The 25478-nt window shown below is 38.3% G+C and overlaps 1 protein-coding gene across 4 annotated transcripts in view; it reads right to left on the minus strand.

Moving 5' to 3' along the window:
* Nucleotides 1-25478, minus strand: part of LOC117606873 (zwei Ig domain protein zig-8) — a 146343-nt gene that overhangs the window by 56637 nt on the left and 64228 nt on the right. The gene's annotated exons all lie outside the window — the stretch shown is intronic.

Here is a 25478-nt window from a genome sequence, read left to right on the forward strand (position 1 = left end):
GTATACTTGGAACGCATCAGATAACGTTGACCTAAAAAACTATGCAACCACCCATAGATCGTTATTATCTCCGGAGAGGGTTGAGAAAAGGGACGACAACGGAAAACATGATGCATTTGTCCTGTTCTGGACACGAGAAGTTGGATTACCAACCACCTAATACCAAATACAATAATTCTTTGCGATATAATGAAGTTAAAAATGTATAACTTTGTTAATACTTGAATGTTGTGATTAAAATCATCGTCAACGTCAATTTCACCATCTCATTTCTTATACCACACGTTCCCCGAAACGCTCCCAAATCAACCTCCTTGAAAATGCACGTCCCATGATGCACGCCGTGCAACATGACACAGTGTATTTGAATTTCATGCATAGAAATATAAAACACGGTCGCGAAGAAGTTGCAGCGACAGCGAATATTTTACGAGGAACCCGCGACGACGGGTTAAAAATCGAGGGGAAAAACCACGCTATCAAGATAAAAGAAGACGTTGACAGAGGGTAAAGGCTGGAGGAGATCCATTCGATTTCTTCAGAGTCATTTAGTAAATACGCTTTCGAGCTTTACATTGTCCTCGATTGAAAGGGGTCGAATCGGACTAGCCACTTTATTCAATGAATTTTCTGTTTCTCATTGTTCATGCACGTAAATTTCATCCTTTCGTCTACTATTGTCTTTTCGAGGATCCCTTTTACTCGACTATCAGTATAAATTAAATGAAATAAAATATTTCTAAAATTTTAAATTCAACCCTTATCATTATCACATAATAAATAAAATATTTAAAAATACAAATGTTCTTCTAAATTTCTAGGTCTCGCACATTCATTGAGAAACAGCGACAGGACGTTTCGAACGAACGCGCATAAATAATGCAAAGGATTTTAGGTTTCCGTTCGTCGAGACGGGAAGATGAAAAGAGAAAAGGCTTCGAATTGCGAGACCTGTTGGCGGGATATATCGATCGAGGTTCGAAGCAACGAGTGTATCTGATGAATCTGCCTTGCACTTCCTACCGGTATTTCCGTTGCGTTCGTTCGCATCAACGCGGCGGTATAAGAATTGTTCTCGTCAAGGATGCTCTAGCTTAGACGGCAGATAGAGAAACGTAGGAAAGGTTCGTTGGTTTGATGCCAAGCGTACGAGCGATCACGTACGCGTACCAGCGACACGATGACACTCGCCTCCGTGGAAATCCCTCGAGTGGAACACTCTTTACGCCTAGAAAGCTTTCCCTCGAATCGATAGATTTCTCGCCGGGTTCCTATCCCTGGATAAACTACGATAGTTTCTTCTCTACCTTGAAGAACCTGCTCTTCTATCGGATAATTTTAACTTCTTCGCATCCCTGCACGAGATACCGTGCGAATTGAGTTTCACCCACCTTTTCCTTTAAACGAAATATCTCTTGTAAGTAAAAAAGATGGTGTGTAGTCTTTTTGAAATAAGCGTAGACATTTGTCAAACGGGATGAGCATTTAAAAAAATTAACCCTTCATCCTGTTTCCTCTGTCAAAATCACCCCATTTCAACGATAAAAGTTATGATCTCTATACTCTATGGTTTCGTGAAGAGTTTCCTTCTACAGACACCACAGATTCATGGTTTCTTCTTTTTTCAAATCTTTTCTCAATACTTTAAAGCAGGCACGTTTCGGATCTTCGTTTTAAGTTGCTTGAGAAATTCTTCGCGTTTCTCGCGTTCCAACACGTCTCAATCGTTCTTCAAGCAAGTTCCCATTGCCACGTTTCGACCACTTCTCACTTTTAAATAGCAATTTACTCTCCAATTAATCTCTCAAACCATTTGCCTTGTTAAAGGCTCAATTGAATTATTGAATCTGATATTGGAAAAGGATTTAAATGAATGTTAAGATTCAAGTATCATTGTTGTAGATGGAAAGTTCAATATTCAAGCTCTAATATGATAAAGTCGAACAAAATTTACATTTCTACACTAATATAATTATAAAACCAGCCTTCTGTTACTTCCGGCAATCGATTACAATGTGAAAAATAGCCTGAGAAATATGGTTGCCTTCAACGAGTCCAAGAAGGGTACAAAGGAAATCCTCTTGATTGCAAACTCAGCCTGCAATCGCATGTAGCATTACATTTCAGCTTCTCCTATTTCGTTCCCTTGGCCTCTAATGGAAGTGATTGTTCTGTCCCTCGTAAAAAACTAGCACAGATAAAACAATTCTTTCAAATTCCCTATCTCTAGATGCTTTTAAAACGTGCCTCTCGTTTCTCAATCAAAGGATTGGTACTTCTAACGAAGAGAGAGTACTTTTAATCCTCTTTTTAACCAGTACCAGGATACTCATTAAAAGAATTAAAATATCATAGAAAAAAATAGACTAAATTTTTGTTAAAAATGAACTGATCTGAATTGTTCGTGTAGCAATCAAATTATTAAATGGATAAAATTATGAAATCCTTTTAAAATCACTGAGCATATTTTCAGCTTTGTTTCCGTTTAATGTCTATCCATGATTTCATTAATGGAATTAAGTCACGAATACGGTAACACTTTTTCTCGTGTATTCGCAGAGCTTCAGGAAACGTGGTTCAATTCGTCGAAACGAAATTTCATGGCAATAGACACGGAAGTGCTGGTCACTATGGCTGTTCGTTGGCTCAACTAATTCGACCATGTAAATACAATATTGGCTGGTCGCCTCAGCCCTAGGGATTCGAAGCAGCCATTACACGAATCGACCCATTTTCCTGTCTCTGTCTTGGAACGAATACGGTTCGTTGATAATACCCGATAATATGATTGGCAATAATATTGAAAGAAAAAATTGCCCTTCTTTTATTCGCAATTTGCTTTTCTATGGACTATTATTCCCTACTCTTATTTCAATAATTACTTGCATTATTTGCAAAATTTGTGAAATGATATCTGTTAGGGTTTCGAAGAAAACAGCTTGTAACACTTTTCCTCCCCTATATTGTAAATTATATCGAAACGATGTTGCTCTATTAGGATAATGGAAATAACGTCACGTTAACGTCATAAATTCGTGGCTTAAATATGATGAATATTTGTTGGTGCCGAATTTCTCGCGACCCTTAACATATCACCCCCGACTGCCCCAGGAAACAGAACGTTAATTTGATTTTCCTTCCAAACGGATCAATTATGCTTGCTGTCGCAATCGAAATTTGATTCGGATAAACTTGCAAGCTGTGCACCTGTTTCAATTCGATAGTTAGCTCCGATCGTTGGCGCAACTAATTTAAGCATGTAAATAGGATATCGGTCCGTCTCCCGAACCACAGGGGTGCGGTGAACTTCTCGACCAACACGATCCGTTTCTGATCTTCGTCTTCCTCTTGGAGAATCTTCAATAACGCGAATGCTATCAGTTTATTGGCTGGAATGTCATAATTATTTGCTTCGCAGATATGGTCTAATTTATGTAGCAAATTAACTCGGTTAATTTATAGGGTAAACGATATTTGCGTCTGTAATTCAAAGCACTTTTGTTCATTTGCATAAAGGATTTTAAAATATGACTATTGCGAAATGATGTACACTCGCGATAAAATTAGGCTTCCCTAGAGAATATGACGATATCAAAAATTTTAATTTCGATTTTAGTAGCATTAAAAATAATTTAGAAAGAAAGAAAGAAAGTTCTTCTTAGAGCGAAGAAGAAACAAACGAACGAGTTGAATGTTTTCCTCGGTTTGAAGGCGCAGAGATTTCACAGGTGGGTTCAAAGGAAACACGTAAATCCGAAGACACAAATGACTCGTCCCAAAGTGACTTTATTCTCTCAGCTTGGCCTCCATTCTTTCTTCAAGCCAATCGTGTGACGAGCGAACAGCGAAAATCCTCGTACAAGTTCCTCCTGGCGACATTTTTATTCCCTTTTTCCCTTCTCTTTCGGTGCACATCCGAATGAAACAAAGCCCGTGTTCCTCGCACCGCTTGATTTTCCAGCGCGTAAACACGAGAGAACCGAGAGATCTTCGGCCCAGACGCTGTTCCATGGCGTATTTCGAGATTAAGAGCTTTCACCTTGATAGAAGAGTTGGTTGGAAAGCCGTGGAACGAGATACGAGGTGCGAATAGGGGCAGCATTGAAGGGAGGCCACGAAGAATAGAAGGGAAATGAATGTTAAGGGTTATAGGGTGTATAGGGGAACGAAGCGACGGGGTTTCGAGAGGGACTCATTGAATCCTTCTCGATGCTTCAGTTCAAGATGAGTAAGTAGCTTCAGAAGGCTTAGACACGTCGATGGAATCAAATATTTTGTTGAAAAATGATTTTAGGATCTGACGTTTACTACGACAGTGTAAATTTACAGAGTTAAATACAGAGTCGAAATTTTATTCAAAATTATCTTTTTCTACCCTTAAAAATCAGAAACTCAACACGATCAAAATATTATTTCTTTACTAATAATGTCAGCAAACAGAAATCTTGAAATTTGAAAATTAACTATTTCTTTTTTAAAATATGGAAATTTTAAGGAAATGAATATTTCTTGATCTAGAGGATCGATTTTAACGATTGCCAATATTTCAATGAAATTTTTCATTCATCGGGATAAGAATGGATCCTCAGTTCACGTCGAATAGAAATAAGTAGAACAGTGAACACGGTCGGTGTACAAAAGGGACTAATAGCTAACACGAGCCGGTAGCTTCCTTCATCCATGAAGGGTTGTTTTAAAGAAGCTTTCAGCTTTATTAATGCCGGTGCTAATTTGCACTGTCTAGCTGTGTCTCTTTTACAACGCTCGTCTGTCACCGTTCAACAACTTCTGGCACACCCTGCCCAGTCTTGCCTTACGAGAAAATTGTACAACCTCTTTTCCGACGGTGTTCACTTCACTTCCTGTGTTCACTGGTTTTAATTAGACCCGCCGTGAAACGTTTCTGTTTGCTGTGCCATACGTTTCAGAGAACTTTGTTACACTATGGGATTACACGATTGTAAATCATGAGTGCTGTTCGTTGAAGTCAATCGTATGACTACATTAAAATAATGCAACAATAACTTTAAATTATATTCTTACAATTAAACTTGCACATAGTCATTTTACAACTACTTTATATCAAGAAATGTACATTTTCATATTCACATTTGGTATGCGATAAGAGATACTCGATTATAGGGGAAGATTACTATCTTTTATACACGTGGCAGATTCATATGCCCATAATATTTTAAACAATTGTGAGAATGCAGAAGAGATCTATACATAAATTATACATTAAGCTTTACTGAGAAGCTACGTGCCAGGAAAGTTTAAGCGCACCCTAGGGACCCAATGTGTTTTCTGCCTTTTGGAGAAATTTTCGAACGAACTTTCAGATTACTTTTTAGAATTTTCTTAAAAGATCAGAAGTAAATTTATGTTACAGAAAGGGGTGAAAAATATCCATTGTTCCACTAATAGCAGCGATGATTTATTAAATACTTAATGCATGCTTTCAAATATTTTTAAACGACCCTTTTTCCACTGACCTTACTATGGGTAATAGAGAAGGTTCAGATTCTAAGACCCACCTTCATCGTTTCTTCTTACCGTTTAAGAGGAACTTAAAGTTCAATTTACCGTCGAATGAGAAACGCCGATTTCACGTAGTTTCGTTTAATTGCTCTTTAAATTTTATGCCCCCCCGTTGAATCTTGTCTTCATTTATATGGGCCTTAGATGTGCGTAACAGGAAATGATGCACTCTACGTGGCCTGGTTAATTAAAGGACATCGGAACAAATATAAAGTTGTATTAACGTACTGGAACATGGTTGCGGAAATAATGGGCAAAAGTTTAATCCCTTGCACCTTAGACGGGACTTACAGTCACCATTTAGTCCGAAACTACTATGCTGGTCATTGCAAGAGGCAATTTAATGCCAAAAATAGCCATTATTTAGAAAATGAATGCTAGTGCTTTCATCAATTTTAGGACACCACAAAAATATTTAGAAAAGTAATTATGGCTGTGTCACTATTTTAATTAGCATACATTTTATAAGTGAACTTTCCTATTGATAGCAGCATAAAATCGCAGTGAAAATACAAAGGGGCTGAAGGAAGATTTGATGAAGAAATCATTGAATCGTGAATTTTGATCAGGTCACGTCTTTTATACGAATTCGGCTTGGCTCCATAAAACAAGGCTGTAAGATTAAAAATCGTTCATGGCCGTACGATCCTTTTGCCTAGATGCTCAGATACGTGAAATTGTAACGTAAACTTTTAGCTGGAGAATTCTTTGTACTACGATCAATCATTCCTTGATACGTTTCATTACATTTCATTTGCTATTCCTTGAGAAAAGTAAAAGTAAAATTCTCCAATAAAAATCATTAGACTATACCCTTGAATAAATTTCGAAATCTGAAGAAGAATTAAGAACTGAAACATAGTACAAAACTAGTTATTTATATAATTTTTCAACTTATAATTGGAGAAGTTCTGAAGTCCGAGAAAAAAGGAAAAAGCCTTGAAATTACTTTTCGTTGTTCAATAACAATTGAGATGCTTTAAAGCGAGAAGCACGCCCAAAGTTGGATCTGAAATTGGGAGCGTAGAGTGGTTTCTCAAATTAAGGATTCGTGGCAGGTTCGTGTGGGGTGCATTTAAAATTTAGGAAACCAACGGGAACATCTTTTTATCCAACCATCCTTGTCTACTGCAGTTAAACACTATCCAAGGCAATAAAAATTTCTATTAAAAAGAATATTTCTTATATAAATTCTACGGATGTCACAAAAGAACAGCGACAGTTCTCCGCGCAAGTAGTACGACCAGCGATATCTCAGACATCCGACAGTATCCAACAACGCAGGAGTCGAGATATCCTTTTCTTGGCGAATTCAGGCGTGCTATCGTGAATATTTCGATCCTTTAACGCGTATTCCTTGAATCAACGATGATATCGAAAGGTAAAACTACAAAATTGACAGCGTTTTCAGGGCCAACGCGATCGTAGGGCCACATGGTGGATATCGTGATGGAACAGGAACGAAAGGCGTTCGAGCGTGCTGGGTGCCGATCCCGGCGATACAGAAAGAGGGTGTAGATGGAGAAAGGGAAAAGATAAAGTTGCCGAAGGGGTGAGGCAAGAAAAAAGATATAGCCATAAATATACCGTGCTCCAGAATACTGGTTCGACCTGAGTACGCTATTTACATAGAAGTGTATGCCCATGTCTGTGGCTGATATAACCGATGGATCCCTTAGAAAACTCTATTTTCACGTACACCGTGTTAATGTTCCATTTCGTGGGGCGAAATATTGAGCCTTGATGTACCGTGACGCGTGATGCATAAAATGATGGATTGAGCGATGCATCGCTTTGAGAAGCTAAGAGTTATTGTGCGTTCAGCAAACGTGAAAGAAGAGTTTCGGTTTTGTTTCACGGCGAGATAGGGAACGATGTTTGAGAAGACTGTGCACCGACGTAAGAACCGATTGATTTGATTGCGATTGTTCGAAGTTTTTGATGATCAATTATCGGAAAAACAAAAATATCAATCTGTATATTCTGAAAAATCAGGAATCGACGAAATATCAGTAGATGTTTGAAAATGCGATGCACAGAAAAATAACCATCATCGACTCGTAAGCAAATGCATAATAGCAACGACAGCAAACATGGGGGTCACACGCGATATCGAGGTGTTAAGTAAGTTTTAACATGGAATGTATGAATACGGAAAGTTGCAACTAAGCAAACAGGCGTGGAAAGAGGAGTCCACGTGTGCGACGACTTCGGAGAAGGTTTCAAAGTGTCCCCCTTTTATAACCAACGGTAACCAGCAGCGTTATACGTGGGTCGTTAAAGCGTAATGCGGCACATAGCGAGTTCTCCCTTTCTGCTAGTTCGAGCCGTCGTACCTCGTAACAGGAGAACGTGCTTGTATATCTGCCCCGGCCCATCCCGATCCCTGATCTTCCCTCTTTTCTGTTTAGATCTCAGCCCATATCGAGGCATTCCCACCTCGACTTCCGGACTTTCGATGCCCTACCGCGAATGGCTGCGGTTCAACATCCCATTCCGAAGCGTGAACGCTCGTGAATATTGGAATATACTGTGTATACAAGTGAAGGTTGGAAGGATATTCACGGAGGATAGGATATTTCGCGAGCTTTTTAAAATTAAATCAATTTTAGACGTTTCTAACGCTTGGAAAAGTACCTATAGAAATACACTTTAAAAAAATTTATTGGAATTGTGCATTTTCGTCTCTCCCTGTCTCTCCCCAAGATATCTTCTTAACTAATGAATTTTCGACCTAAATACTTTAATACTTTTTTGTAGAGAATAAGAATTGCTTCGATTGGCATATCCGGGATCGACATACGTAGCACTGATTCTATTCAAAAGCGGAAGCTCTACTATTTTATTTATTTATTTCAACTGTGCAACGCCATAGGGTATTGTGTTATATGAAACAAATAAAAAAAGCTTTTAAAAAAAAAAGAAACACGAAAAATGCACATTCGCGCCTTGTACTGACACTGTTTCATTCGTGTTAGGTTGATTTTTTTCTGATATGTGAATTATTACATTGCTATGTATTTTGAAGGATTATTGTGAAATATCTGCCGCGTCATTCATTTCCAATTTCGCTTCAGTGATTATTGCAAAATTCTGTTGAATAGCGATTAATTACTCTTTAAAAATCAGAGGAGTTGAAAGGGCAGAACTTTGAAATTCGTATAAAATCAACGCCAGGTATGCTAACCCCTTGAAAATAAATTGCGTTGGTTCTGTCATTGAATGTGATGTCGTTTCAAAGTGGTTGCTGATATTCAAATCTCCGTACATGATTCCATTCGCGTCGAGAACACAAAGGTCAAAATCGTGCAACCAGTGAGGCGAAAAAATGCTCCGCATATTTCGGATTCTATCCATTTTATACGGTCCTGCAGCACCATGTCGAATATAATGCTTGTTGGCTAATATACTTTCACGAAATATCAGAATTTTTGAACGAAAATGTGTTATGTTTCTTTGGAAAAATGTTGAAAGAAAAATTCTGAAACTAACGAGATTTTTTTCAATAATTCTCTACGCCTCTCGTTTTTATAAAAAGCCAATTTCTGCTCCCTTTCAAGTCTTATCGTTCATGAAATTTAAAGTTTCCAAAACTGTGCTACACTTCAACTGATTAAAAGTGGTATGCAAGCAGCGAAGCACGGTGGCTCGTATTTCTGTACATTGTGGAAGAGCGTTTCAAAGAGTAAAACAAATTTTTAATTTGGTGAAAAATTTGCGTATGAAGTTTTTTAATACCTCTGTGCGTAAAAGAGAAATTTACAAAATGTAGATGAACTTTGAGGACCAAATTTAAATTTGTATCTCGACATGTACGATGTAACGAAACTAAGAGGTTTAATAAAATAATGATTCTACCACTCCTTTATACACCAGCAACGTTGACCCCCTTTTCTAACACGAGAGCTCTGTTATCTTTGCAAGGCTAAAAATACCATGATCCAGTATAAGTCATTAAGAATTTTATTACAGAAGACACGGAAGACAATATCCGGCGTTCGTGATAGAGGCTGGCAAGTTCGATCACAAACACAGTATCTGAAAGGTGCCACTCCGGATGAGGCCGGCTTTATCGCTCGATAACGGCTTCAGGTAAGAGCACTGTGGATCTCCTTGTCGGTACTTGTATGCATACGAGGAGCCACCTACCTATGTTTTATGGGGCATAGAGGGAAGAGGCTCGATATAAGCGTGGATGTTCCCGAGATCGGACCACCATTCTCGTTCGACCTGGTTCCATGCTTCCGGGGATCATTCGTTTTTCCTTTTTCTCTATCCCGTCTACCGAACTTTCGTATGCTGACGATGACGCTTGAATTTATGAGATTGCATCCTGTACGAAAGGACGTCAGTCGCGTCTTACCGGTCAAATTGAAATTCTCATGAATCCGTGTGTATTTTGCATAATACGGTGGCATTTTCAAGCCGTCCATAAATTCGCGACCATAGGACGGGGGTAGTGATCGATCTCGAACTAATAGAACCGCATCTGCTGGGAACTTTAATTGCTTTGCTCCTCGGAAATTAGCATACTGCGGAAAGTATTGGCCTCTGTGGCGATTCAACGCAAAGCTTATAATACGAGCCAGAAGAAATTGCCGCGTTGGTAAAAACTTTTCTGATCGATAATCTTCTACCCTTAATTAACCGTGGAACGGAGAATCGGTATTGATTGTAGTGTTAATTGCTGTTTGGTGAGTTTTGTTTTATAACTGAGGAAGAAACGACCCGAGGTAAAGTGGCAATTAAATCTCGCTTAGGTGTACACTACCTAGCAGAGTAGCCTTTCATTGAGGAAATTACGATGTAAGGGGGAGGAACTCTATTCGTCTCAATAAACAAGGTTTCAAATGATTCCAAATTTTTTAATTGATCTTTTGGAATATTTTATAAGAAAAAGTATTAGAGTATCGTTTTAGAAAATTCAACAATTTTCTTCACGTATTTTTCCACACTGGAAGGGTCGCACGTGTCGCGTGTTTGGCAATTTTCTCCGGTAGTCATATATGAAGCCACAACAAGTTGACAACATGAGTTATAGCAGTTGATCGGGATCGAATCGATCGTCGTCGCAAGGAGGGTTTATTGAAATGCCATCACGAATAGAGCGTGGAGAAGACTTGGGTCCAGAATTCCAATTTCGATCACCAGCGACGTTCTTCTTCACGATTATGATTAAAGCCTAATTACGCTGTCGTCAGAGAATTCTTTCGTCGGTCGAAATCAAACGCGGACCGTAGTTAATTGCCCCAAAATAGAAAGAAAGCCAGCGTAATTGCGTTTTTATCCGTTCGCTTTCTGGAGAATGACATTTCATCGCGAACCTTTTATTTCTACTATTCTTTCATTGAATCTAAGGGTTCTGCTAAAGACAGTTCCACGGATTAAATTAAAAATCTTCATTTGGTGACATAGAAGTTGATAAAATTGCTATAAAGTCGGTCATTTCATGTGCCAGCAATTAATAATTTCATGTTCTTGTTATAAAATTATGTTAGAGAAAGAATTTTCTACTGAAATATATATTTTAATAACTTTGTATCGAAGAAGATATTTAGCTATCTCGTTTCTTATGGACCACCCACTATGCACAAAGGTGTTAATGGAAGGTTGCAACAGCTTCAGTTGTATTTTCAAGACATTGAATAACAGGGGACTGTGTACTTCTGAAATTGAAGGAAACGATAACCGTTCTACGAACGAACGTTGAACAAACCCTGCACGCTCGCAGGAGCGAGGAAGACAGAAAATTACAAGACGAGTTTGCATTTTAACCGATTATCCTCGCCATCGTCGCTTCTTGAAAACGTAAGCTGTGTACTCTCGAAATTGATCGAAGTTACGACCGATTCTACCGATCCTATGTAAAGTGTCAACGTTTCCTAGGATTATTCTACAAGAGATAGTTCCTCTGTTTAACGTTTGGTTGGAGAAGTCGAGTATGCGTTGATTTAATGTACCCGCAATTAGTAAATTAACTATCTAAGGATCTTCATTTTTTAATTCATTTTCAATTCTGGGTATCTTCAGAATTTCCCGCAAACAGAAAGATGAATTTTTCGAAATAAAATCAATTTCATAAAATAGTAAAATTAATGAATTAAATTAGGTATAATTAAAATATCAAAGTTCAGAAATTAGCAAAGTATTGAAACGATACCGTGACAGAAGCTCGCGCTACGCTCTTTATACAAATGGGAAACGTAAGCTGTTTCGCGTGAAAGCATCCCTTTGTACGGGGCTTGATGGATAATTAGATCCGAGTCCCGCGACTCCACTTCGCTCTATAGATAAATAAACGTGCTCGCAGACCACGGGCGATCTCAGGTGGGAATGCTACAACTAGACACGCCTAGCGGAATGTGGAATACGTCGTGCTGAGCGGAAATAATAGATAGATTAACCCGGGACAAGGCTAAAGTTACTGTATCCAGCTAAACACCATCAACCATTCTGAACAAGAACACCAGCACGTTCTCGTAGAATAGAAACGCGTAACCAACAAAACTATGCTTGAAATTAATTCATACGTGAAATCTTAAGATTTCCTTTTCGTTCTGTTATTAAAATCAAATTTAGCTTTAATTAGAAGATTAAGAATACGGTATGATTATTTTAATGATAGTTTATCCTTGATGTATATTTTCGACTATTATAATAATAGCTGCATTCTGAATAATGCAACTCTGCACTTACTCTACTAACTCTTTACTCCGAATTCTGTACCGCACTATCTCTCTCTCTGAACTCTAACTCACTCTGAACTCTGACTTTAAACTGCTTCCAGTTCTATTCGTTCTCGCAACGTACCTTCCCACCTGCATCCGCATTTTCATTCACGTAAACCATACACTAATTTCTAGAGGACAGTCAGTCACGATTCTCCTATTGTTATTAAGGTATCTTTAGGTTGATAAAAAATTAAGGCGCTTTTTACTTTTAAATAGATAGCAAAGAATTTCGATAGATAGCAAAAATCTTTAAAATATCGTATAATCAACTGAAAAAGAAAATATAGAAATGGAAATATATTTGCAAAATATAAATTTGGATAGATGTCATACTACACAGTGGTCGAAAACCTTGGGTCAGAACTGAACCAGTGTTGGCTGGCCAGAAGTTGAAGTGTACATGGATGAAAAATTTTGGCTAAGACCTAGATTCGACCTAGAAAATGTCAGAACAGACTTTTTCTACTTAGGATAATCATTTTATCGAAGGAATGCAGAGGTAGAAAGCCTGTATCTAGAAGGACCACGTTACTAGAGGAATACAGTGGTTCAGGGTTCTTATTTAGAAGCACCACCTTATCGAAGAGATGCAGGAGTAGAAAGTCTCCGTCTAGAATAACCATTTTTCCAAAGGGATTCAGAGGTAGAAAGTCGTTTTCTAAAAGGAGCATTATACATATAAGGAACTCGTAGGTAGAATACACCTACATACTTACATTCTCCGAGAATGCTACACTATAAAATGCGTAAGTACTATTATCTCATGAGTTAGGAAAAATTAAAAATGAAATAGAGTAATCCTATTTTTAATTTCCTTTTGATTATAGCACACCTAATTTATTATTTCAATTAAGTTATACCTACATTGATTAATAACCATCAAAAGGTTTATTAATCGATTTTCTATCTCTATCACTAGTTACTCTATTCAAAATATGGCATTATTCCGATAATTATAAGGAGCATTTAGTAAATATAATATCATCGAATTCATATCACGATCATAATAACTATGGCATTTCCACTCGAAATCATATGCATCAGATGATTACATTTATCTATGCATAAAGGAAAATAAAATGATATCCACCCTATAGAGAGAGATATTCCCAAATGAACTAATTTCCTATTTGCAAATAACATGTACGCTTCAAGCTATAATTTAAATCATTATTACCTTCAATCGATTTTCACCAAATCGTCATAAAGATTTAATTTCCTAATAAAATTTCTAATTTTCGAATCAGGGAGCGAGAAAACAACAAAAAAAGATTCAGAATGAATAAGTAGGTGCTCGTAACGTCCGTCGAGTGAACAGGCTCTTTGTGAGGCTGTCTCTCGCCCAGCATTTCCGCTGACAGAAGGTTGCAAGGATTAATCATTTCCCTGGAGGGTCTCTAGCGCGACGTGCGCACAGTAACTCGGTTAACGTCGAGTTCTCGTGAAAAATTGGAACACAGTCCGAACCATGCACAACGTGCGAAGAATTGGATCATTATAATTTCACGAACAGGAAAATCCGTGGATCGTGTAATTAATTTTTACCCCTCGGACGTTCGGCTTCCACGCAAAGCACATTGTCATCCGCGGCTTCCTTAATAATTGGCATTACGCCAACTGTGCTAAGCTGTCACGTTCATTCTTCCGCCCCCTCAGAAATTTTATTCGTTCTTGGCTTAAAACGATCCGCTTGAAAATACGGGATTTTCATTAAAAGCGTAGAATAGTCGCAAAGTTTTTATTAAACAGGACGTAAAGTTGTCAGTTAGTTGAGTATAAAATTTTAATACGTTGATTATCCTGGGGATCACTAATGACCCTATATGATTATGGAGATTATTTTAAAAAATTGTCAGAGATGTATGTAATTAAATATGGCTGATAAATTAATTGTGTAACTCAAAATCAATAGAATGTAATGCAGCAAGATACCTGTTTCTTTAAAATAAAATTATTGCATGAAAGTAACGTATGCAAATACTTTTTTAACCCATTTTACACGTTGCTTACAAACCTGTCTTTTTGTCTACAGCTTTTGTGTTTCTTGAAATTGAATTTATTTAGAGTAGAGTCGGTGATAACGCGTCAAGCACGACCGCCTGCTCGACGAAAATATTTTCTAGCAACACGAAGGAACATGTAAACCGCGAAGTAACGCTCGCACGAAAGAGCCGAGCGAGTAATTAATTCTGCAGCGTTTAACTTAATTTATCCCTTTAATGCTGGCAGACGGTTGCGTCGGAAAATTTAGCTTTCAGCTTAATCGCCGCGCGGATTCCGCTGTTACGCTCACACCGGATCGCAATTGCGATTACCAGTATAGCGAATACCCCTAAATTTTTCGACATTTCTTTGCATCATCAATTACTTTCATGTGAAAAAAAAAAAAAAAAAAAAAAAAAATGAGAAACAGAGATTTTAATAATGACAGCCCAGAATTGATGATTTCGATTTGGAGATTTTTATTGAAACACTGAATGTTTATCGTTTTTGAAAATTCAATTTTCTGTCCGTGTTCCAACAGCGAGAATGGGAAAATTGTAATCGATGAATGATATTTTGCAATTCGTACGTTTACATTGTACACGCTGTAGTTTCTCCGTTGGATTTATTGGGCGGTAGTTGAAATAAAGCGATCAACGTGATTGCAGTTTGCAGTATCATATGTTTGATTCGTCAGTATTTCGCTGTTTTGTATCAGAAACATGTAGAACAGAGGTGATTATTTTCGATGACAAACTGTTGCATGTTCTTTAGAGAAACAATGATGATACTGCGAATAAAATGGGACGAAGCAACAGAGTTTTTCTACGTTCTTCTATGACGAAATTAGTAAAGGTTTCATAATTAAAAACTGGGTCAAAATGTTGGCAACGTAATCGCACATTCTCAAGTTTACATTTCAAATTCAAATCCTGGCTGATAATGTGACCAGGTAGCTTCCAGGTCTGAAAATAATTCAGCGTTAACCCGGATGGAGTCGTTTTAGGAAATAACAAGGGGCTCTTTAGAGATAGGCAATTTGCGCTAGTCCAAGACAAACGACGAAACAGGAGGCCATTGCTTACAACAAGCTGGACCGTGTGCATTTGCATGGGTATTGCGCTAGCAATTGTCTCACGATCCCACCTTCCGTTCCTCCTATTTATTCGCTGTGCAATTCCGCCATCGGGAAAGTACAGCGAGCAAGTTGAAAGCACCATCTGCCTTCGAAATGAGAAGGTGGAGAGGAAAAGGAAGTTGAACAAAGTTGAAAGTCGACGACTTCCGCCTACGATCGTCTCAATGCCGCCTCTGTTCGTTCTCTTTTTTTCTCCCTGAATGTGGAAGAACTATAACTATACGTACACGCGGAACATGGAATAAAAAAGAACGAAATGAAGAAAAGATAAGAAGAGAAATGGGTGTCGCGGAAAATAATGAAACTGAAAGTAAATTAAAAAGAAAAAGGTTCGACAGATTTTTTAATTCCTGTTTATAATAATGCATTCACGATTTGTTAGGATCAGAGAATTATAGAATTATAACTATTGGATTAGAATTAATAGGGTTATGAAATTACAGAGTGAATTTAATTGATTGTATTGATTAGAAGAACAAAGGCGATAAAGGGTGAATCTATATAAATGAATAAATCTATCTTTTGTTATGAATATAAATTGAATTACAATAACTTATTAATATTAAAAATTGAAATCAATTGGATGCTTGTCTCCAGTCATTCACGACTTGAAAATTAAAAAATTCCAATCAATCCAAATACAAAGATGAATTTCCCAGAAGTTCAAATGAATTGTCAAAGAAATCAAAAGCATGTTTAATTTCCTTAGCTAGAAAAATTTTCCCAAGTATCAACGACAGATTTTCTTTTCTCGCAACGATTCAATTTTTCAGTCTCGACGTTAGAAACATCAGAGTGGAAAGCTATCATGGAAGCACCTCGTGGACGAGGATGCAAGGATCGATGAAAAGGACGCTGCGGTTTCCTGGCTTCGAGGCAAGAAACCTAAAAGGAACATGGATAAAGAGGAATAGTAGAAGGCTTCGAAAAAAAAAAAGAGAAAAAAAAAAAGAAACTACTAACGTTGGAAGAATAAAAAAGAACTATTTCGTACAAGATCCAAACTAGAGGGTAAATATCGGAGCTGGTGTACCGATAGGGAGCTCTGCACACAGCGTGAAAAATGATGGCGGTTCTTTTATCTACCCCTTACAGTCTTTTCTCTATTTCTCTCTCCTCGTCTTCGTTCTTTCCTCTACGGACAATCGAATAAAGCTTAACAGATAAAACGAGGGATAAGTGAAAGACAGAGGAGCTTCATTCGATGAAAGAATCCATTGGAACAGGTCTGTGTTGACCAGCGGTGTGTCGAAAGGAAGAAGACACCTTTGGTGAAATGTCACCGGCAACGAAAGGAACAAACTTTCGCACAGGCCTCCCGACTGCACTCGACGTACCTGATTCTATTGGCAGCAGTTTCTTTGATTTCTCTCTGGACCTTCTTTCTCTTTGTTCTATCGACTTTTCTCTTGTCTCTTTAACCCTTCGTGTTCTTAACTCGAGATGAAGTTAAGTTGAACAGCGAGATGCGACTTTGAAGCTTCCGATTGAGATTCTTTAATGGTAAGGGAAGTTTTAAAATTTTCAGTGTGATTTCACTTTGACAGTAATTTAAAGGATGTGGAAGAGGAAAATAAAGTGAAGAACCATCCTGACTTGCTACTTTCAACGATTTATAGAAACTTTGTTTTAGTTATCAAGAGATTTGAAATATTAATTAAAGTAAAGGTAAGATTAATTTCTGAAAATTTTATCGAAATATTTGTAATGGAATCGAAGTTGTAAATTTTTGATTAACAAGATATCGTGTTGCATCTTTGTTGCGCATCAAAGAGGGTTGAAAAGAAGGATCTCGCGTTTTGCAGCTCGCCGTTGCGCGTTTATCTTTTCGTTCGAGGGTGTTTCTCTATTTGCGGACGTCAACTCGAGAACTCGAGCACACCGCAGAGAATTCGAGCCTGAAGAATCATGCTAGACGTGTACATATATACGTTTCTCTGCCACCCTATTTCCTACACCCTCGTCGCCGCGAAACCTTGTTAACGGACGACTGTCGCGTTAAATGAAAGCATGTCTGCTACGGATTACCCGTAATCTGTTAACTGAGAAAAGACGAGTTAACCTGCCATTCAAAATAGAAAACGCAGGGAATCTAATAATATGCTCCTTGGAAAATCTTTTGAAACAATGAAAACTTCAGTTTGTAGCAAAAACTTTTCATTTTCTTCTTTTCTCCTTCTTTTCATATTTCCATAGTTTGTATAATTTGTACGTAATTTATTTTCTCTTAGGTTTTCTGGTTTACTGCTTTATTTTCTTCTTCGACTTTTAGTTTTCTTCTTCCATGCGCTTCGAATTATTCCCTCCATTTCTCAATGCACTTTCTGAAATTAGCCTTGCATTCACGTTGGTTTACGGCGTCTCATTGTTGATCGATAATGTCGAGTCTGTACGTGTGCATGTTTGTGTAAATGCAAACTCTTTAGCGTCTACTCTTCTACAGATTTTAACACTTTTTCGCTCTCTTTCTTCACCTATTGTTAATATCTTTTCTCTCTCCTAAATTTCTAAATTTTTCCAATTTCATTTCCCGCCTTTTCCTTTCCTTAACTCCTATGATCCTCGATTTCTTCTTCCGTTCTACAGCTTCCAATTCCACCTTCCTGACCCCTGTCCTTCCTCGCCCGTTCAATTCCCTCTACCATCTCCAATCAGCATCGTTCCACATCGGACGCTCTCAAATCGAGTCCCTCTCCGTGATTCCATGGGGAACTACAGGTGCCATTCAAAAAGGCATCGGGTCCAGCAACGCGCTTGAAGAGCTACTAATTACTATCGATTTCGAAGCGACCGACCAGGACGTGACGTAATCGTTTATCGTAGAAGAGCACATCTTTAACAGGATGCATTCTACCCGGTGAAATCTCGCGGAACTGGATTCAAGGGTGCGGCGAGAACAAGGTGTCCACACAGTAGCTCTGTAATCATCCAGCGGAGCAATTTGCGTGGACGACGAGCAACGGTTTACCGTTAATGGCCTATCTGCCCCGTCTACGTGAGCAACGAAGACACGTTGGGCTCGCGACACTGCCGAATTCGACCGTTTCCGGCGGCGTACGTAGGTAAAACGCAAATTACGCTCTTCGAACCGTGCTGACCACGGTGCATTTGCCAGCCACCGAGCAGAACTTCAAATTATGTATCGAGCCGGTGCGCAACGAGTACGCAAATTGTCAGCAATTTCAGCGAGAATTTATCGTCAGTTCCTGGGCAAAGCCTGAAGCACATCTGACGCACTCTTTGACACTGTTTAACGGAGCCATTTTTACGGCTGGAACGACAGGAACGAGATTACTCTTACTCTTGTTAGTTTCATGGGGTACTAGCTGTTATTGCTGTTGCAGGGAAGTTGAAACGCTTCCGGTATGGTTGAATGTTAGACGGAATAGGAATTGTTCGTAGTTTCACGGGAAGATTAACAGGAGTGATCATTATTTTTAATTTTCCTCTTGCGTTACGTTAGCGGATCTGTGCTCCAATGGGCAAATACCGTTCCTTTTAACACTACCACAGACCACCAAGACCAATCTAAATTATAACAGCAAAATAGGCGAAAGAGAAAAGCGGATAAGGAGATAAACAAGAACACTTTCTAGCTCTTCGAAACTTTAGCGGCGAGTTACGCGGTTGCAAGAGGTTCCTCTCTCTCTTCTCTCCTGGCTTCCCTTTCTTTCCCTGGCAGCTTTTACGAAAGCTAAGAGAAGTCGAAAGTACGAAAGCTCGCCGGAGGTTGGAACGAAGAATCAGCGGCGCTTCTATGCGCTCTTCCGGTCTCTATCTTCTTTGCTACCTCGGTTCCGCGGGGCGAGTATAACCGGGAATTGAAATATCACCACGTTGGAAGAAGGCAACGTCGAAACGATTTGGCTGCCAGCCAACCACTGACTTTCCCGATTACGTCCAAGTGCACGTAAGCCTGCGTGGATACGGCCAACTGGAGCAAGATCTCGCCTCGAATTCGCAAGAAGCGTGCATAATGAGCCAGAAGGATTTATGCAGTTATGAGATCACCTTTCAGCTGATTCGACGCGTACTGTCTTCGCCTTGATGCGTTTCGTTTGCAAGCAAACTTTCGTGATATAAAATTCCTTATTTTTATCGTTATACTAACTTTTATATTCTTAAGAACAAAAGAAGGGAAGAACCGGTACAGACTTGTACTTTATTTTTTACAGAAAAATGAATTTACCTTCAACACTAATGCCCTTAGGTACAACAAGTACAGGAGAAAGTTTGAACGAAACAAGCAGAGAGTTGATAAATCGTAAGGTTCTTCTGTTTCTTTGAGATAACAGACCGCTGTATATAGAGTGCAAAAATTGCTGAACTTGCTTGAAAAACTTTAATTCAGCCTCCCCTTCATATATCAAGCTTATCTTCATCCGATTACTATTTATCTTTGTCTTGAATCAACTCACTTTGAAATGAGTACTAAACCAAATACATACTCGTCCCTTGTAAACTAGGCTTAACACAGTAATTCTCGAGTATTGAGGCTAGTGCTAAGACCTCCTTCCCCTCCATCAGCTTTTCCCCTAGGGAAGGCTAGCATACTCAGTAGTGTACATGTAAACATCGTTATCCATTCAGTATATTTGGCCACATTTGCATGTGTAAATTAATTTGTGTTAGTTATACGATCTTATAAAGTCACTTTAACAATCATTACTCTATACACGAACATAAAATTTTCTTTGATATCTTTAATGTTTAATTATTTGAACGAATAATTCAGCAAATAAATTAATTTTTTCTGGAATTAAACTGGGCTTTGAAATTCATAAAATTTATACAATGGATGAGGAAAAGAACGAGTTTTACAGAATGAAAGGGGGAAACGGTTCGATTCAAGAACTATGATAGTACTTTCACATTTCTATAATCGGACTACCACGGAAGTTTAATATTCGATTATCAGAAAAAGTTTTGTGGTAGCCATTTGAGGATTAAAATGTTTTTTATTGCGAACTACTCGTTCGACTGATCACACCTTCTCGCCAGGTTTTCAATTCCCATTTCATCCAACTTTTCTTCCCTCGATTGAAACTCTCTTTGCGGGGATTTTATAATATCGATGCTCGTTGTTAGTCGGTTTCTTTTTTATCGCGATCGAAACGAAAAATAAATAACGATTGATCGAATAACCGAATAATTAAAAAAACACCTGATAGTTTAAACTGTTACACAGTGCTTCCATCGCGGTTATTATTTCTTCGTTATTTTCCTAAAGTTTGATAACTAAAATTGCAGCGAGCGTGTGTATGTTGTTCTTTGTTCCCTCATTTCGTACAGCAAATTTACCGGCATGCAATCCACCGCGAACGTAAAACATGGAATAGTTAGTTGGAATTTTACAAGTCAAAAGTGTATTTTCAGAGAAATTAATTCGATGGTTATGTTGTTTTTCGAATGAAACGGCGCGGCGGAGGGTAGAATACAGGAAATTTGAATATCAAATACAGCCATGTTTTAATTGTTCATGTTTACGTTCCATTATTTCACTTTACAAAGAGTAAAGTTTACTTTACTACATATTGCAATCGTGTTACTTTAAAGCGATAGAAAAATCACAAGTGTATTTATGTTGCAATTAAGCTTAAATTTTATATACAGAAAGAACGTATGAAACTGTTTGCGGTATCTTCAGTTATTTATTAAAAATTTCAAACCTTTTTTTCTCGTGAAATAAAATCACTGATGGTACCATAACATTTTTCCATTTAACTTTATGTCTTCGGTCGTTGTTTCGTTTGTCATTCTCCTTTCTTTTTTAACCTCTCTTTCTCTTTGTTATTTCTTTTCACAGCTACGTTTCCGTTCCTTTTAATATCCTTTCTACTGACCTTTTCTTCCTTTATTTCCTTCTCCATCGTTGCTTCCAACAGAACCTCTCACGGAAGAAGTAACCCGTTTAGAAAAATTGTTACCACTAAAGTTTATGGATCGCACGTACTGTTTGAAAATATCACTTGTAATATAAATACTGCTGTTTCTCATTCTAAGTAAAATTTAAGGTTTAATAACGAAAAATTTCAAAATACTCGAGTCAGGTTTGGAATTTTCCATTCTCAAAGAAAACACGAATTTCACAATTCATACTTCATCGAAAGTATCAATACATCTTTCACGTCCGATCAAAGTCAGAATTGTTTCGAAATAAGAGCCTCTTCTATAATGAAATTAAATTCGTTCTATTAAAAGAAAATTCAAGTCGCACGATTTTCACGTTCCAGATACGCGGCTTTGAAGACGAAGCTTTAAGCGTCGATGTCGCGATTCAGAACCGATGATGCGTTATCGTATAAATAGATAGGGTCACGGGCAAAAAGACAGTTCCACAGAGAACGTGGAAATTCAGGAAAATGAAATATTTATCGTTGCAGCAAGGAAGGTAGTATCTGGATGCTGAAGCGACGCACGGTTCGTATTTATCGATTTACAAATTTCATCTTTTTCAAACGTAAAATGGGTGCATTTCAAATATAAGAGCAATTCAGTGAAAATTGAAAATAGAATTCACATACGTATTAATATATCGATTTTATCGGCAACATAAAAAGCTATCGAGCTCGTAAAAAAAGCGGAATTGTCCGAATTATTGGAGGATACAAAGATTTCGGTAGCGATGGCTACCCAGAAACACACCGATAGTCGTGGACGATAATCACGGTAATGGGATTGCCAGCTTCATTCCTGCGGCCGAAAGGTCGTCGCAGTGAAAATTTATTATGCACACGAGCCGACAGGTACGTGTGAACAGGACCACGCATATGCACGTCAGTCGTCGCCGACGCCCGACTCAATTAATGCCACGCTAATTGGTGCCGCGGTCATCGCAGTCCACCTGGTAATTTCATTTTCACGACAACCTACTCCGTAGCATTTTCTCTGAAACCTACTGTAAGCTCGTCACCCTTTGAATTTTACTAATAATTCCTTATTCGCGTACAAATCACCGAAATTACCGGCGCTCTTCGATGGGTTAAGCCTGAATGAAATTCTAGAATTCGTCAATAATATCCTGAGAACGCCTCGTGTTTCTCGTTGTTCTGCAATTCCCGTAATTGAATGTCGCTCATTTTCGCTTATCGAGTAATATCTCCTTTCTCTTTCCCTCGCTATTGCCAGCTTCACCCTATTTGTTCGTTCCACTCGTTTCGTCGTGTCACTTAATGCTGTCGCTGCCACTCACAGTTTTATTCGATATTTTACGGTAACGTTGCTTGCGTTAGGATCACCCTGTTCCGTCAGTTTTATAACACACTAGAAATGCCCAGCCTCTGGCTAGTTTAACGGCAAAATCCTCTAAATAAATTCGCTTTATCGCGACAGGGTGTTTTATTCACCGACGTATCGAGGGATTGTTTCGATTGAAGATTCTTTATTTTCTTTAAAATTTGATTTGTTAATAATTATCATACACGTCTTGCAGGCAAGCATACAAGCTCTTTAATTCGTACTTCGAGTGGAAACCACGGAAAACAGTCGTTCGTCGTACGTAACGTCAGAAAAAGAAGTCAATGGCGCGGGAATCCTAAGGAAAGACATTCTTCGAAGTTTAATGGGGTATCGATGATCAAATGAAGAGGAAAATCTCAAGGTCCGTGAAGCATCTGAATTCATAGGAGACACGAGTGGCAACGAGAGAGGGTAGAATTTTCAAATGAAACGAGGGAGAAGAAGAAGGTATACGACGTGCCGTTTACAAACGAAACGCCACCGTTTTAACCGAAGGCATCTATGGATGAATTGAATGGAGAGAATCGATGTGTTTGGAAACGGGACGACAGACGTTACGTACACACGAGCTACGGAAAAGCATCCGTCACGTGTATGCGGAATCCTTTCAAAGAGCCATTGTTGCTCGGAGGAAATCGATCAAGTATCGTTGATTCGACGAATGGCTGATTAGCGAGCCAGTACAATCGTGCTCGTAAAGTTACTTATCGCTTGATTAAGTACGAACTGCAAAAGGAAACGCTTTCACGTAACACTCGAATGTGAGTTTGATTTTGTAATCAATTCGGGGAGCTCTGTTACGAATTAAAACAATTATATTATTTTTATAATAACTTCTTGAATTATACTTTTATTAAATTTTGTTAATCGCAAGAGATTTGAAAGATTGGTTATATATGGGGAAAGATAATATAGGGGTGTTCTCTTTAAGCGTTTAATTATTCAGAATTAATTTTTCTTTTTTCTCTCCATACATCATGATGAAGATTCAGATGTAATCCGATTACAGCATTAATAAGCAACTGTCCTCATTGTCGGCATGGGCAGAAATGAAATATTTTAGGATTCGCTTTGATTATAATGCAACAACGACCCAATTCGCTAGACGAGCTTTGCCTGATGGGGCTCTATACACGTCACTTTGAATTCATAGGCTTTGATAAAGACCGCCATGGAACGATGGTTTCTGACATAAGCTACCTCCGACAATCAGGTATCTATATAGTTCATCCTTAATTGCTGCAACTTTGCTGAGAAGGCATTATATTGACGAGAAACTTCGCTGTTCTGGTAATTAATGGAATTATTCTTGCTGTGAATATTTACTTACGCAATTATTACACATGGAAGTATGTGAAATATATGCTGAATGTGTAAAATTATAATTTCCAAGTTTGAATGTAACTTCTTTCACTTTCTGACCAAATGCACTAAAAAACGTAAACTTCCACTATTGTTCCAAGGAATTAATAAGCAAAAAAAATAAGCAGAAAAACATCTTCACAAGTGTATCACTTCTCAAAGGAACTACTTTGAAGCAAATCACTTTGATTTAAAAAAGAACTTCAGCAAACATGGTCTCGTTACTTCTGGATCAGAACTTACACAAAAGAATAAAAGAGGATGCTTTTAAAATTCAGGAATAAAATTTTTCTTGACATTCTTTCGTTTTATCAACCTTCATTTGAAATTTCTCAACCTCTTACAATATTTTATCACTAAAACAATGTTATTATTGAAAATAAATTCTGTTCTATCATTTCTAATAGATTAAAATTTCTCAATTTTTATTTCATCGATGAATTCACAGAATCTCAAGTAAATTCGATTGTTTCTAAATTAAATTCTACCAAATTTTGATTTCTACCGCACCGAGTGAAATAAAAATCTCGTCTCGGAACTGCAGCAGGGATTACTTCGGCGTCGTTCGGTCGCAAAATTTTTCCACGGAACTTACAAGAAGAAAGAACAAACCGTTCGAAAAGGAAAGGGCAACGACGGGGTGAAATCAAACGGGATCCGTTGATCCGTGGACGAACGGACAAGGGTGGTTCGTGCATTGACGTCACGAGGAATCTATTACGGGTACGTGTTCCCTTCGCGAAGCTATTGTCGTCTGGAAGAGGTAGGGCCATCAGCTCGAATAAACCGCGCGTCCTCGAACGTGACTGTATAAAAGTTATGAAAATGAAACTCAATGGAGCGAGAAAAAACTCTGAAGCTAGATTCTCATTGCTTCGCAGAGAATGAAGAAAAACGTAAGCAAAAAGAGAATCGAATGAATTTAGTGGAGCGAAGGAGTGGAAATGAAAATTGGATACCGCGGCGATGCGAAGATTCGAGCGTCAACTTGAATGAATACCGAGCGATCACTGATCCAGACAGGATTTCTTACGCATACGTGGGTCATTCTTCGACCTATTGCCACCGAATGGAGTTGCAACATCGCTGGGTCAGTGAAATATATTACCTTCTCCTCTCTACTTTCTTATTTTCAAAAATAGAAGCTCGTCGATCGAGTGGAAAATTGAAGGAGCTGACCTACCCAGGTTTATCGCTGCCATTTTTGCTCGAGAAATATATTAAGAAATCTTATTCGGAATCACGAGCGTTTTATGAAATATCGATGCCGCTTCTGGCTTGTTCGACCACGGAAATGTTGAACACGAATCGCTTGAGAACTATGGATATGTAAAGCTGTACGGGCACTGTTGATTTGTGCGTCGCTGCGTCGAGGAATCGAGCCACGGCTTTTGTATTATTACCAGCATTGTTGAATGTTATCAGAGGAACCAGTGAAACGTACTGAGTTATAGAGAGGATTAAACGGTTCGTGAAATTTTTAT

The sequence above is a fragment of the Osmia lignaria genome, chromosome 2 (assembly GCF_051020975.1).
Source record: "Osmia lignaria lignaria isolate PbOS001 chromosome 2, iyOsmLign1, whole genome shotgun sequence".
NCBI lineage: Eukaryota > Metazoa > Arthropoda > Insecta > Hymenoptera > Megachilidae > Osmia > Osmia lignaria.